A 14,977-nucleotide genomic window follows, 5' to 3' on the forward strand; every position below is an offset into this window, starting at 1 on the left:
GAGTGACATGTATTTCATCTGTAGGCCCAGTGAAGGTGTGTGTGTGTGTGTGTGTGTGTGTGTGTGTGTGTGTGTGTGTGTACATTTTTTTTCAACAAAAGGGGAAGAAAAGCAAATTACAACTTCCTATTTAGAAGTAAAATAAATGGGGATGAGGAATACAGCTTGTCTTACACTCAAAACTAGATGAGGCAAAAAGGGTTTCTTTGTGGCAATGTACTTAGAAGAGTTACTTAAAATGTCATGAATTTTTCTTTTATAAACAGTGTTCCAAATTTGCTGACCTTTTCTGTGATAAAAGTGGTGTCAGTAAAATGCACCTAAAAAATAAACACACGTGTCTTTTCAAGGCAAAGGTTATGCTGTAACAAAGTGTGAGAGAGTAATAGCCTTTCCAAATAAACGCATGCTTTGGCGGGAGTATCCTGAAAATAGATGCTGAAGTGTCTCCAGAGTTACGTGATTTTGAGGCTGAAAATGATGTAAGTGGACCATCTATAAAAACTATCATATCTGCTTATTTTAAAAACTTGGAAACAGGTGCAGGATATGCATGTATTGAAACAGCACACTGTGTCCCATAAATATGTAAAAGTAAATGTTAAAATAAAAATAAATAAAAAATCCCCAAAGCTTAGAAACAGGATATTCTCACCTGACTAAAAATCTTCTTAAATATACTAATTTGTTAATAATGTGAAAAGATACAACCTTCTAATTATTTTGTAAGAACAGCTGATTGACATCAGGGAAAATAGAAATTATTAGCTAAATTTCAACGAAGACCTTTGTGTAATTGGTGAATGAGACTGAAAATGATTTATTACTATTTATTAGGCATAGTTTATAAAGCATTTCTTTCGTTTGGTATCTGTGCATGTTGGTGAAGTTCCTTTTCAGTTATTTCAAAACCACATACTGGAACAGTCTGAATTTAGAACTAGAACTGTGAATGGCTACATCACAATGCGTTAAGCCAAGATGGTGAAAAAAAAAAAAAGCCAAGTGTATTTACCTTTGCTAAAACACAACGTTTATTTATTTTTCAATTTAATGTTTGATAGAAAATTATTTTCTCAACATACAAACGAAGGAAAACATCACAAATTGAATTTAAAGTCAATTGATAAGGAACAAATTTAACACACAAAGACTGACAGCCTTAATGCATAAAGACCTCTTAAAAATGAATTAGAAAAATCTTAGAAATTTGGTGAAGGACATGAGCAGACAAGTCACATACTCCAAAGAAACACGTAGCTAATAAACACATTCTAAGATGTTCTTGCAGGTGGGGTGGCGGCAGTGCACAGCGCCAGTATCAGGCCTCTGTGCATGCCCCGTTGCTTGCCTGGGTGTGGGTAGGGGTGGGGAGTCCCCTAAAATATACCTTTTAAAGTGAGAACAAAAAATGCTATATCCTAATAATTAAAAATAAAATAAAAAATAGTTTATTTGATATTTACATTTTTTCTTTTAAAATTCCAGATTGTGGAATTTATACCAGCAACATCAGCATCACCTGGGAGCTTATTAGGAATGCAGGCTGTCATGCCCCACCTCATTGCTTTGCATTAAGTGGAGGAATTACCTGAATCTATGAGTTTTGGTATAAGTACCACCAGCAGATGACAAAGCTATTTTGCTCTGTGCTGGGTTGGTTGGGAGTAGTCTGCTCTTCAGGTTGGAGATTTTGAAGACTAGAATAATTCTTGACATTTTGAAGTATGTTTATGTTAAAACGAACTTTCTGGGAATAGATGGAGCCCCTACTTGGTGTAATTCCCAACCCTACCTTTATAATAGCACCAAATAGTAAACTTCTATAATAATATTAGCTAACATATAACATTTACTATGTGCCAGGCACTGTCCTAAATTCTCCTCATGAATTCATTCCCTTAATCCTCCACAACCCTAGGGGGTGGGTAGGTCTGCTATTATCCTCAGTTTACAGATGAGGAAGCTAAAGTACAGAGAAGTTATTTTCTCAGCGTCACAGTACTAGTAAGCAGCAAAGCCAGGATTTGGACCGAGTCAGTCTAGCTCCAAAGCCCGTGCTCTTAACCATTTATGCTATACTGCCTGGGTATAAAATGTAAAAATGAATAAATATCTATATATTGGGGATGCACACTCAAATATTTTTATCAATGTGAACATGATCAAGAAAGTTTAGGGACACTAGCCTAGGATATATCAGCTCAAAAGCTACTGTGACATAAAAAACCTTTCCTAATCTGGCCCAACCAATCTCTCCAACCCCACCTTGTGCCCTCCCACCTTGAAACCTGTGCTCCAAATTCCACCATCGTGAACTAGCATCCTGGCAGATCTCAGAATGCCTAATGCCACCTCCCGTCGCCTGCTCCCATCTGTCCTTCAGAACTCAGCTCAGGCACTGCCGGCTTTTCCCCCCTACAAGGCCACTCTGGGTATGCTTTGTCCACTCTCAGCATTGTTTGCATAGCTCTGCATGACGTGTCCCACGTATGCTTTGTCCATTCTCAGCACTGTAATAATCTATTCCCTTGTTTGTCTGCCACCGTTGAGGGTAGCCCTATCTTGTTTATTTTTGTATGTCCTAGTGCAGAGCCTGGCACATATTAGGTGCTGTTTGTATGAATGTTGAAAGAGAAAGCAACCATTGCCTTCGATGCTCTACGATCTGTTATCTGTATAACGGCCACCAGAGGGGGGCAGATGAACAGGGTCCAGTGAATAGCACCCATCCAGAACTCCAGGGTGAGAACTGAAAGAATTATTCCAGGGCTGTGAGGGAAGGTCAGTGGTCACGTAGGCCATCTCACTGTTTTAGACAAGAATAAACAAACCCTTGCAGGTAAGCATAGTGACATTTAAAGTGTTTTCATTTTTTTGAATTTAGACGGACTTCACATTCGAAAACTTGGATTCTAGTTCCAGCTCTAATATTATTTAGCTTGTCTCATCTCAGACAAGACCCTTGGATTTGGAGGTTTAGCTCCTGAAACTGACAAATGGGTGACATGCTCTTATCTGCCTCCCAGGAGAGTTTTGATACCTGCAGATAGGAAAGCACACAAACATCCTTAAAATGACAAGGTAACAAATAAAGTATAATTAGAATCAAGGGGCTAAATAAAAACAGTTTCAAACCTCCCTTGTTCAACCTTAGCTTTTTGAAATGTGAGTTGAAATCCAACGTATCCTTCTAGGTCAATGAGCGGGAACTTGTTTAGTGAGCGTAGATGCGTTGAGATTTCAAGCTGTGGACTGTTTAGACCATCTCATTTATTTGGCTCTCGTTGGCCATCTCAGCTGCATTGCCTGGGGCCAGTGAATTCATCTGCATCTAGCATCATCTATACCTGGATAATTCACACTTCACCACACATGCTTATCTTTTCTTTCTTTCTCTCCCTCTTTGATTTTGCAAATGTGCATAGATGCTGTTGCAATAAATAAAACATAAATGCATATAAAAGCTTTCACATTTATCATAATGTATTCTTAATCAATAAATATTTAAAAATATATTCAAGATAGAGTTGCATTATATGCATATTGAACCTACACAAAGTTGATGATATGGATTTAGGAAAAATAAACCCACAAACAGCAAAACAAAATTAAACCCATGATCATTTAATAGCATTGGCAATTTGGCTCAATGATGGGATGCTGAGGCTGAGAAAGGGTTGGTAGATGTGGTCACCTGCCCTCAATGGGTCTCTTACAAATGCCTCTCAAAATATAGTGTATTTCTGTGTTTGTGAGTAATCTAAGGGATTTTAAAGGGAGATTTTATATGGGCAATAGTTTTGTCTTATAGAACCCAGCTCACTATGGAGGATATTACTCCACATGTGGAGGGACTGTGAAATTTTTTGGCCCAAAATAGGAAGCCTCAGTGAAAACCACTGATCAAGCCCAGAAAACCTAAAACTCCCAGCGGCTCCCCAGAGACTGGGGTAGAACCCAGACCTCTCCCATCAAGATCAATTCTTTTTACACCCACCACTGTGCGAGCTAGGATGACGATCATTCTGAAGCGTACACTCTACCCAGGCTTGGGGGAATCCGTGAACTCCTAACTGTGTGTACGGGGGACTCTCCCAGTACTGGCAGCCCAGCCCCACACAGCTTTTATCCATGAGTATTTGCTTCTCGTGTGCTGCCTCATTGTCATTTCCATCCTCTTTCTTGTGTTGCCTTTATATTGGAACTGGGATGTGAGCTGGAAGAGGTTTTCAAGCCAGTTTTGAACCTTCAGAGGCATACGGGAAAATTCTCAGAGGCCGGGCAGCCTCCAGACGGCCACCAGCACTTGATTTCCTCTCTTTCCTTCCTCAGAAACATTAAGGCCAGATGCATCCTATCCCCCAGCAGTGTCCCACCCTCTGACCCAGCTTTTGAGCTTCCTTTTCCTGTTGGGTGAGGCCATGCTTCCTTGGCACTCATGGCCTCTACTCCTTGAGCAGCAGGCAGGCCCTGGAGTGTGAACAGGCCGGCCCGTGCAGGTGCAGGGGCAGGGGCTGGTCACTCAGTCCCCCACTCACCCTCCAAACTGGGCATGGCTTGAAATGCTGCTTGGTGCTGGCTTCCTCCTCTGGTGGGTGAAGAGGTCTCTTCTGTGAGGGGGAAGTTCAGCGTTGAGCTTCTACAACAACAGACACTCCAAATCCCAAGGGAAGTTGTGGAAATTAGGATTATCGGGGTTGCAAAGGCTTACTGACCATCTTGGAAACCTGAGGAAGATGATATTGAAGGCGGTGGAAGCTTCCTTTGGCTCCTATGGCTGGGTGGCCTGAGCCGCACGGGCAGAATTTAGTTAGATCCCGAGGAGAACTTGCCAACATTGAGAGCTCATAGACACCAGAACAGGCGGTGAAGGAAGACAGCAGAATCTACTTTGGAGGTCTTTCAAAATAGGACGATTTCTCTTCATTCTGGAATGGTCTGGAATGACAGCCCGTAAAAAAACCAGAAAACATGATGACTGCAAAGCTCTTTATTTACAAAAACCCGTGATTTTAAGCTGTTTTAGATTTGTTGCAAATTTCCACATTCTTCAACTGCCTGTAAAATATTAAACACATATTAATGATGCTTTGCAACATGCCCGAATACTGGAGCTCCAATGTGGAAGAAGGAAATTACTATTTGACATCTCAGGGAGATAACTTTGAATGGAAAACTGTCCACACAAATAGAGGCTTACAACTCATCTCCAAGGGACTGACAGGATTTTTCCATTAAGTGACCTCCTACCTCCATTTAATTGAATAAGGGAGTTTGTAACCTCTGCACCCTCTCCCCAGGCTCCTTCCTCACTTCCTCACCTCCTTCCTAATCTAGTTCCCAAGACTTCTAGAAGATTCTCTTGATGAGTCATTGAACCCCTCCCTGTTGCTGCAGGAGAGTGGGAGAGAGAGGCAGCCTGGGAGGTGGTCAGAGGAGTCTTGACCCTGAGTCCCCCTTCACTTCCTCTGCCTTCTCCCAGTCACACTGCACGCCCTTGTCCTCTACACTTGGCCATGTTTTCTGAACCAAAGCAAGGACATGGGAGCTGACAAGGGTTTGTGCACCTATGGGCAAAATGGGACACAGTGTTCTTGAGACTGGTTCTGACCCAGGAAATTGGGAATCCTGGTTGTGGGTCACATACTAAGCTCCTAACTAAAAAATCAAGTATGTACATGTTTACTTCTCTAGAGCTTGTCAGTGTGGCAGGAATTTCCCATACAGATGAATTCATGTGTAGATGAGGCCATGTCATTCAAGACAGGGATACCAAATAGTGTGAGAGCTCTTTTAAGATGCTCAGGAGCCCCAGGCAGGCTACCTCTGGTGGCATCCCCATCACCCCACTGTAGTAAAAGATACCGCCACCTCCCCAGGAAGTCCAGGAACACCGCAGTTGACAAGTAGACATTGTGTAATGTTTAACATGTGTTTAACTTAAACATTTATTGAATTATATTTATTTTACTTGAGAGACAATGTCATCTTTTTTTAAATCTCAAACTTTTTTTAGGGCATTCCAAGCTTTTGTCCTCAAATACTCTGCCTATAGAATCTAGTGGCTAAAATGTGCCAGGTATTGAATGCTGGTTTAGAGGACGAGATGTGGAAAACTATGCACACCTCTTTGGCATGTCCTCTGCAAACTCAAACATATTTATAAGCATTACCTTGAAATGTATATTTGTAGTGGTGGGAGGGCAAGCAATAGGCTGTTGGGGGGAAGAAGATCCTCAAAAGTTTCCAGCAAACAGAAATTTGGAGGTTTTGGTGATGGGGAGCAATAATCAGCTACAATGTATATCGACAAAATAAAATTTTTTAAAAAAAAAGTAAAAAAAAAAAAAAAAAAAAAAAAAAAAAGAAATTACCCTGACTATCCTAAATGGGTGAGAATGGAAAGTATTCAATACTGATAATTAAGGGGGAGCCAATATTCTTAGGTTTGCCTTTATTTTGGGAATAGTTTTTGTTTTGTGTTTAGGGAACTCAAATATTCATCAGTGCTTTCCCATCTATGGGCTCTATGACTTTGGTCATCTGGCCAGAGGACTTTTGGTTGCGGCATCACGACGACTTCTACCAGGAAGGTTTTAGGCTCATTGTTGGTGCGAGATTCTTTCAATCTGTGAGGAATGGAGGAAAATGCTCAGTTGAACTTTGATGATGGTCATTTATTGTAAGGATACACAAGGAAAGTGGAAGACACAGAAAACAGCCTCAGCAAGTGTGTTGTTATCCACTCAACGTTTACTGAGCGCCGACTGTGCTCTAGGCTCTGGGGACTCTAATGGTGAACAAGACAGGTGAGGTTCCTGCTGACCTGGAGTTTCCACTCAAGTGAGGCTCAATAGACAATAAAGGGTACAGATGAACATAGTCATTTCAGATGGTGGTAAAGTGCTACGAAGACGGGAATCTGGTGATATGATAAAGAGGGACAAGAGAGAAGGGTGTGAGGCTACGTTAGGTGCATGGTCCAGGAAGACCTCTGAGGAGGCAGCATTGTGACTAAGACTTGAAAGTTCCGACGGAGCCGGCTGGGAGAAGGTCTGGGGGCAGAATCCTCCAGGCGTAGGAACAACCAGTGCAATGCCCCTTAAGCCAGAACTTTGGCAAGTTTCAGGAACACGAAGAAGGCCAGTGGGGCAGGGGCACAGGGAGCACTGGTGAGCACTAGGAGATGAGGTCAGTCTCAGAGAAAACTGCAGTATGTCCACCCCTCAGCCCAACAGTAGCTCCAGTGTCCCAAACATCTAGTCGGCCCAGAATCAGGAGTCCACTTCTTTCGCCTCCATTAACTCTGTCACCCTCACAACTCAGTTGCTTTCTGCCTGCGCTTCTCTCTCTGTTTGCTCAATTACTGGCATCTTTCTACTTCTCCATCCCTCTTTTAATTCATTTTTCATTAAACTCTCCCGAGGGTGGGGATCTGCATATGTTAGTTTATCACTACCCGGTAAGAAGTGGTCCTGTTGGACAGGTGCACAGGGGGCCTGCCCACTGGCTGCTGGTCTCCCCCAGGTCCAGCTTCTCTGGCCCCTGCCCCTGGTTCAATCAGTTTTGGCCAGGGTCTCATGGCCTAGAGCTGGCAACTAATTTTGAAGCAATCTATAAGGGTTACTTAAATAAAGATCAGGTTATGGGCTGAGCCAAAATTAAAGAGGCTGACAGAATTTTTATAGGAAGTATATTTAGGACTGCCCCTCAAGCAACAAGCCTAACAGGATTCTTTACAAGGGGCCTAGTTCTTAGCTACTCACTGAGGCTTCCCCAGTGACCAATGATCATTCACCATCCAGGCCTAAGCACTTAGAAGTCAGCTGTGCAATCAGCCTCTTCTGACTGGCTCTCTTTTTTTCTGCCACAGGTGGTCTCACTCACATCTCTCATCCCATAGCTTTTATGCAATGTGTTCTTGCTGTTTCCCTCTGCTTGAATCTGGGCTGGCTGTGTGACTGGCTCTAACGTGCAGAACACAGCAGAAGTGCTCCATGTGAGAAGAGAACTGCAGCTTTGCCTTCACCTGTTGGAACACCCCTCTTTGGAACCCAGCTTCATGCTGTAAGGAAGTCTAACGAGCCATGTGAGAGGCCCAAGTGCAAGAGGACTGAGGCCTCCAGCCAACAGCCCCGGATCAACTCCAGCCTACACTCAGCACCAACTGCGAGCCATGCAAGTGTAGCCATTTAGGACCTTCTAACCATCCTAATATCCCAGCCAATGCCAGTGAAGCATACGCACTGCTGGCCAACCCACAGAATTATGAGAAATAATAAATGGTTTTGTTCTAAGTCCCTAAGTTTTAGGGTGGTTTTATACAGTAATAGTGAATAGTTAATAGTTGTGAGGGGACAGCGAATAGATTATACCCAGTGCATCACGTTTGGCTTGATAAAGCTTCAGAATCAAATACAGATAGCCAGGGCTGTGGGCCTGTGAAATTGAAAGCAAAATTTTCATTTTACTTGGTAGTTGTTTCTTTTTGGAGAATCATTAGAAGAAAACTCCTTTATAGCCTAGTGACAAACAGCTGAGGCCACTCTTGATCCTGTTCTGGTGGTGGTGGCGATTTAGGGCGAGACTGCAGGGATAGAAGGCAAGGGCAGGCAGAAGGCACCAGTGGAGTCAGGTGTAGACGGAGAATGCTGAGTCTTTGACATTCTGATCTGAAGTCTCAGAATTTGACACTTGTTTTCTATAGGATGGGGGACGTTCAAGTGCATATTATTTTATTATTCAGATGCTAATTCTTCAAACAGTAAAATGAGAAACCTCCCCTTCTCTTCCAGTTTCTGCTTCTTTTTCTTTTGCTCATGCTATTCTTTTTTTTTTTTTTTTTTTTTTTATTAAAGAGAAGAAACAACCAAGATGTCCAAACTTCAGGATCCAGCCTGAAATTCAGATATTTGGTCTTTACCCAAAGTCAATATTTTGGGAGAAGTTTGAACTAAGTCATTCACGCAATCTTGGGTTTCAAGTATAAAAAAATCCCTGCAGTTTTCCACTTAAAAAGAAATAAGTCTGGAAACCATGTACCGAAAAACTATCAAACACTGGAGGCTGTCAGCTTCAAACTTGGCAGGATAAAGATCACCGAGGGAGGAAATCCAAGTCAAGAGTGAATGAAGTAGCCAAAGTTTGTAATGTGTTAAAGGCACAGAGACCAGAGCTCCTGCGGGGCATTAGCAGGTGAACCCTGCACTTCAACTGACCTGTCACTAGACAGGACGCCTTATCTCTTGTGCAGATAATCACAATGGTCTCCTAACTGGTCTCCCCTATTTGAATCTACATCTTTTAAAATCACAAATCTGATCAGGTCATTCTCTTGTTTGCGAGCTTTCGGTGACTTCCCTAGCCCTCAGGATAAATTAACATTTCTCAACAGGCCTTAAGAGTTGACAGGCATGACCCAGCTCCAATTCCCTGTCTAGCAACCTCTCTGGCCACACCCAGACTCACCCTCTTTTCCCCAGTTATGCCGAACTCCACGGTGTTCCAAGAATGTTCATTGCTCTCCAGCATAAGTCCTTGTACATGCTGTTCTTTCTGCGGGAACAGCATCTCACTCCCAAGAATCAGCTCAGATATCACCTCTTCCAGGAAGGACTAGGAACACTTCCTCCGGATACCCGCAGCATCTGAGAATTTGTCATGCTGTGTAATAATTATCAGTTTACATGAGTATCTAAGCCACTAACTGTGAATCCCCTAAGGGCAGTTACCATGCTATGTTTGACTTTTTAATCCTTAAAACCTAACACACAGTGCCTGGCTTATAATAGATGCTTGATAAACCATTGTGAATACAAAATAAACAAATACCCTAAACTCCATCTACATTTTTGCATCTTGGGAAGGGGCCAGAGAAATGTAGGCGAGCAGGGCTCTGAGAGTAAAGGCCCACAGAGTTGAGACCCTGAGACCTGAAGACAACTTTACGTCCGTGTGATAATTTTGCCTAGAATGAATCCTTTTCTGTAAAATAACTCCCATGAGAACCTAAATCCACAGCAACTCAACCTAACAGTGTTCTTGTTTTTAGAAGTGTTGCCACCACGGACTGTGTCACAGAGGTTTAGAATTGACTCATTTAATTAACAAAGATATTTTGAGCTCCAACCGTGGCAGGCCCTGTGCATATTTAAACATGACAACATGACTTGTTTGCCTCAAGGAGCTTGTAGTGCGGTGGGGAGTTGGTAATGGGATGTGGTTTTGATTTAATGCTATTATTGATATTAAGACATCTGCAAGTAAAGGGTTCTTCTGTGGGGAGGACTGCCCTACTTACTGGGAACTCAGTTGACCAACATTAATTCTGCTCCAAAAAATGTTTTAAATTGCTTTTTCCAGAAGAAAAACAGAAAGCATAAAACAAAAAGCATAATGCTCACCCAAGAGAGTAAATGTGGACAACATCCTCCCATCATGAAAACAAAACTTTTTAAAAAAATGATACCTTAACAGATAAATAAGAAGATGCAGGATGCAGACACTTAGAAGCCCATCAGGAAATTCAAACTGTGTGCTTCTGGCAAACCTCAGTGACAAGGATGGAGCAGATTTTTCTTCCTGGAGGCACACAACCTGTCCCTAAAATCCTTGAGAATCATGGTTCCAATTCTATGTGTGTGGGAGAAAATATCCCTGGGTGAGATGTTTAGGAAGGGAATGGAACATGGTGAGAACCTAAAATGGGCCCCCTGTCCCCTGGGCCAGGGCATGGAATTGATGCTGGAAGGACACCAACATGTAGACGACACCAATAAATGGGCCTATGTTAGTGGAGTGCGGGAATGTAGGATGGATATGACACGCAGAATTTGATCTAGAGGTATTGAGAGGAGAGCAAAGAAACATGCCTAAAATTCACCTCTGAATGCCACTCAGTCAACTGTCCAAATCTGAATTATCCACTCCTGCAATTATTCTGAAAGTTAAACTTCTGAGATCTAGAAATGTATTTAAAAGGGAACCTGAGGATAGGTATTTGCTTTTTAATAGTAATAATATTGAAAATTATTGTCTCCAATTCTTTCCCTTCCCTCTGTCCACACCCTCTGCCACCTGTATTTGCCATTCATATCTGTACTCCCTTGACCTACACTTGTGTTTTGGCCAATGTAATGTGGGTACAAGTGATGGTATGACAGATTTAAGCCCAGGTCTCAAGGGGTAGTACCTGATTCTGCCTGACTGTCTTGTACCTCTGCCATCACCATGGGAAGAACTTGTCTTGGGTAGCTGCTGCCTCCTGGCAACAAGGAACACACACAGAGCAGACATGAGCCCAAATCAATGAGGAGCCAAGCCCAGCTGGACCCTTCCTGACACAGAGCCACCTAGATGAAGCCAGCCTAGAACAGCAGAACCACAGCCAACTCCAGACACACAAGCAAGAATTAATGATTGTAATTTAAGGCACTGAGTTTTGGGTTGATTTATTACACAGCAATAGCTGACTGATAGAAATATAATAATAGCCAAACTTACCTTTAACCTGTCCAAGGTCACTTAGCTTGTGACCAGTGCAGATGGAATTCAAGTCTGGATCTAAATTCTGTGCTCTTTATGACCTCCTTATATGATCTTGAGAAATGAACCTGGTAAAAACACTGGTGAGTTTTTTTCAGGCAGATTTTTTTTTCCTGGAATGAAATGAAGATGAGAAAATGCATAGGTTTCTTTCTCACATGGATTGCAGGGAAGAGGAGAGCTACAATCATACTAGAATAATTCACTCACAAGAAAATTCAGTCAGGGCCCCCCAGATCTCACAGAGAGGAAGCAAGTATGTTAAAAATAGAAAACTAAAGAAAAGCAGGATTCAGGATTAAAAAAATGGCAAGCCATAAATTATAAGGTTGAATGAAAGGCTCCCCAGCATTACTGCTGTCACACTAGAATTTGTCTGCCACTTGCTAGCTTTGTGATCTTCCCCATAACTCAGTTTTCTCATCTGTGAAATAGGGATAATAAAAATAACTACTTCACAGAGTTCTTGAGAAAATCAAATGAGTTAATATATGTGAAGTGTTTAGAAGAGTGTCTGGCACATTGTAAGCAGTATATACATGTCAGCTTAGTGGTGCCTATAGAAGGCAGTACCATGCTTAACGTCTGCCTGGTTTTTCTAACTCTGCTGCTGTGATGGTTTTGTATTGTGTCGACTTAGCTACTAGAACAACATTTCACAGCATGCCCTTTCCTCTACGGTCTGGTCTAGGATTGCCATGTGAGACATTTGCATGAGATTTGGAAGGGAGAAGTAAAGCAGGAGCCATCACTTTCTGAAGGTCAGTGTCAGGCACAGGGTAGAGCTGTGGCCAGGTGTGTGTGTAGCTCCCTGATGAAGGGTCCCAGCCTGCAGGTCACACATGTGGTCAAGGTTGAGATGGTGAATACTACCCAAAGTGACATACAAATTCAATGCAATCCCCATCAAAATTCCAAAGACATTTTTCTCAGAAATGGAAAAAACTATCCAGACATTTATATGGAACAATAAAAGACCACGCATAGCCAAAGCAATGCTCAGCAAAAAAAATAAAGCTGGAGGCATAACACTACCTGACTTTAAGCTATACTACAAAGCTATAATAACCAAAACAGTATGGTACTGGCATAAAACCAGACACACTGACCAATGGAATAGAATAGAGAATCCAGAAATCAACCCACACACTTACTGCCATCTGATCTTTGACAAAGGCACCAAGCCTATTCACTGGGGAAGGGACTGCCTCTTCAGCAAGTGGTGCTGGGATAACTGGATATCCATATGCAGGAGAATGAAACTAGATCCATACCTCTCACCGTATACTAAAATCAACTCAAAATGGATTAAGGACTTAAATATACACCCTGAGACAATAAAACTTCTTAAAGAAAACATAGGAGAAACACTTCAGGAAATAGGACTGGGCACAGACTTCATGAATACGACCCCAAAAGCACGGGCAACCACAGGAAAAATAAACAAATGGGATTATATCAAACTAAAAAGCTTCTGCACAGCAAAAGAAACAATTAAAAGAGTTAAAAGACAACCAACAGAGTGGGAGAAAATATTTGCAAAATATACATCTGACAAAGGATTAATATCCAGAATATATAAGGAACTCAAACAACTTTACAAGAAGAAAACAAGCAACCCAATTAAAAAATGGGCAAAAGAGCTAAGTAGGCATTTCTCTAAGGAAGATATCCAAATGGCCAACAGACATATGAAAAAATGCTCAACATCACTCAGCATCCGGGAAATGCAAATCAAAACCACATTGAGATACCATCTAACCCCAGTTAGGATGGCTAAAATCCAAAAGACTATGAACGATAAATGCTGGCGAGGCTGCGGAGAAAAAGGAACTCTCATACATTGTTGGTGGGACTGCAAAATGGTGCAGCCTCTATGGAAAATGGTATGGAGGTTCCTTAAACAATTGCAAATAGATCTACCATACGACCCAGCCATCCCACTGTTGGGAATATACCCAGAGGAATGGAAATCATCAAGTCGAAGGTATACCTGTTCCCCACTGTTCATCGCAGCACTCTTTACAATAGCCAAGAGTTGGAACCAGCCCAAATGCCCATCATCAGATGAGTGGATACGGAAGATGTGGTACATCTACACAATGGAATACTACTCAGCTATAAAAAGGAATGAAATACTGCCATTTGCAACAACATGGATGGACCTTGAGAGAATTATATTAAGTGAAACAAGTCAGGCACAGAAAGAGAAATACCACATGTTCTCACTTATTGGAGGGAGCTAAAAATTAATATATAAATTCACACACACACACACACAAACCGGGGGGGGGGGGGGAAGAAGATATAACAACCACAATTATTGGAAGTTGATACAACAAGCAAACAGAAAGGACATTGTTGGGGGGGAGGGGGGGAGGGAGAAGGGAGGGAGGTTTTGGTGATGGGGAGCAATAATCAGCTACAATGTATATCGACAAAATAAAATTAAAAAAAAAAAAAATTAAAAAAAAAAAAAAAGGTTGAGATGGTGAGAGGAAGATACAGGTCTCAGCTGGTCCTCATGCATTTTGGTTTGTCCTCATGGATTCCTGTTGTCTTCACAGACTCATGTCCAGCTTTCCTTCCAAACTGCCAGGCCTCTTGACCTTCAGTAACTTCAGGATTGACCTCCACTTAAAGCAGAGGCAATAGCCTTGCACAGACATCTTCAGCAGCTCCCGCCATTACTCAAGGGCTAATCTCTATAACAAATCTATGTTCTTCTATATCCTGCATTGTGTCTTCCCTGATTGACCCTGATTGATAGATCCCCTCTTCCATTTCCTTATGAGGTGGGAGATAAGACAGTAGTATCATTTCCTTATGAGTTGAGAGATAAGACATTTAGGGCCCACCCTAACCCTTTTAAAAAATGTTGCATTTACCATAACTCTAAGCATGTTGGCTCTCAAATCCACTCCCCGCCCCTCACCATCTTCCTAGACTTCTTGGTGGTAGGACTCTGAGCAACAGGGGAGGAGCATTGACTGCTGAAATCCCCAAGGAAAAAAGATCTAATTCCTGGCTTCAGAGCACCAATGGGTGGGGTTAACCACAGACTTGTCATCAGATTTTAAAATAAAAAAAGTAGACTTACCCTAAAAATAAAAGGAAAAAAAAAAAAAAACCCTATTTACCTCAATATTGCTATTTTCACAATTTCCCAGAACAAGTTGTACAGAGTAATACAAATGCTGTGGAGATGGGTCCAGATGAAATACGGAATTTATAATAAGAGGATGTTGTTACTCAGAAGAAAGACAACTCGGAATGCTTCGGGATGGTATTGCAGCAATGAAAACCAGCTCAATGTTCGTGTCAGATAAACAATTGTAGTCATAGCCCTGGAACTTCAGGAAGTGACTCATCCTCAGGAATGGGCACTGAGTGAAGGCAGCCGTTTACCTCAGGCCTTTGGTGGTTTGCA

The 14,977-nt window shown here is 42.0% G+C and overlaps 1 long non-coding RNA gene across 1 annotated transcript; it reads right to left on the reverse strand.

The window, feature by feature from the left end:
• Positions 1–4,937: 4,937 nt before the first annotated feature.
• On the reverse strand, positions 4,938–14,734 carry LOC134391153 (uncharacterized). Its single transcript, XR_010024921.1, has 4 exons — positions 14,688–14,734; positions 11,506–11,660; positions 9,472–9,666; positions 4,938–5,061 (listed from the first exon to the last, which is right to left on the reverse strand). It is a non-coding gene; the product is annotated as an uncharacterized LOC134391153 (long non-coding RNA).
• Between the last annotated feature and the right edge of the window lie 243 nt (positions 14,735–14,977).

The sequence above is a fragment of the Cynocephalus volans genome, chromosome 11, assembly GCF_027409185.1.
Source record: "Cynocephalus volans isolate mCynVol1 chromosome 11, mCynVol1.pri, whole genome shotgun sequence".
NCBI lineage: Eukaryota > Metazoa > Chordata > Mammalia > Dermoptera > Cynocephalidae > Cynocephalus > Cynocephalus volans.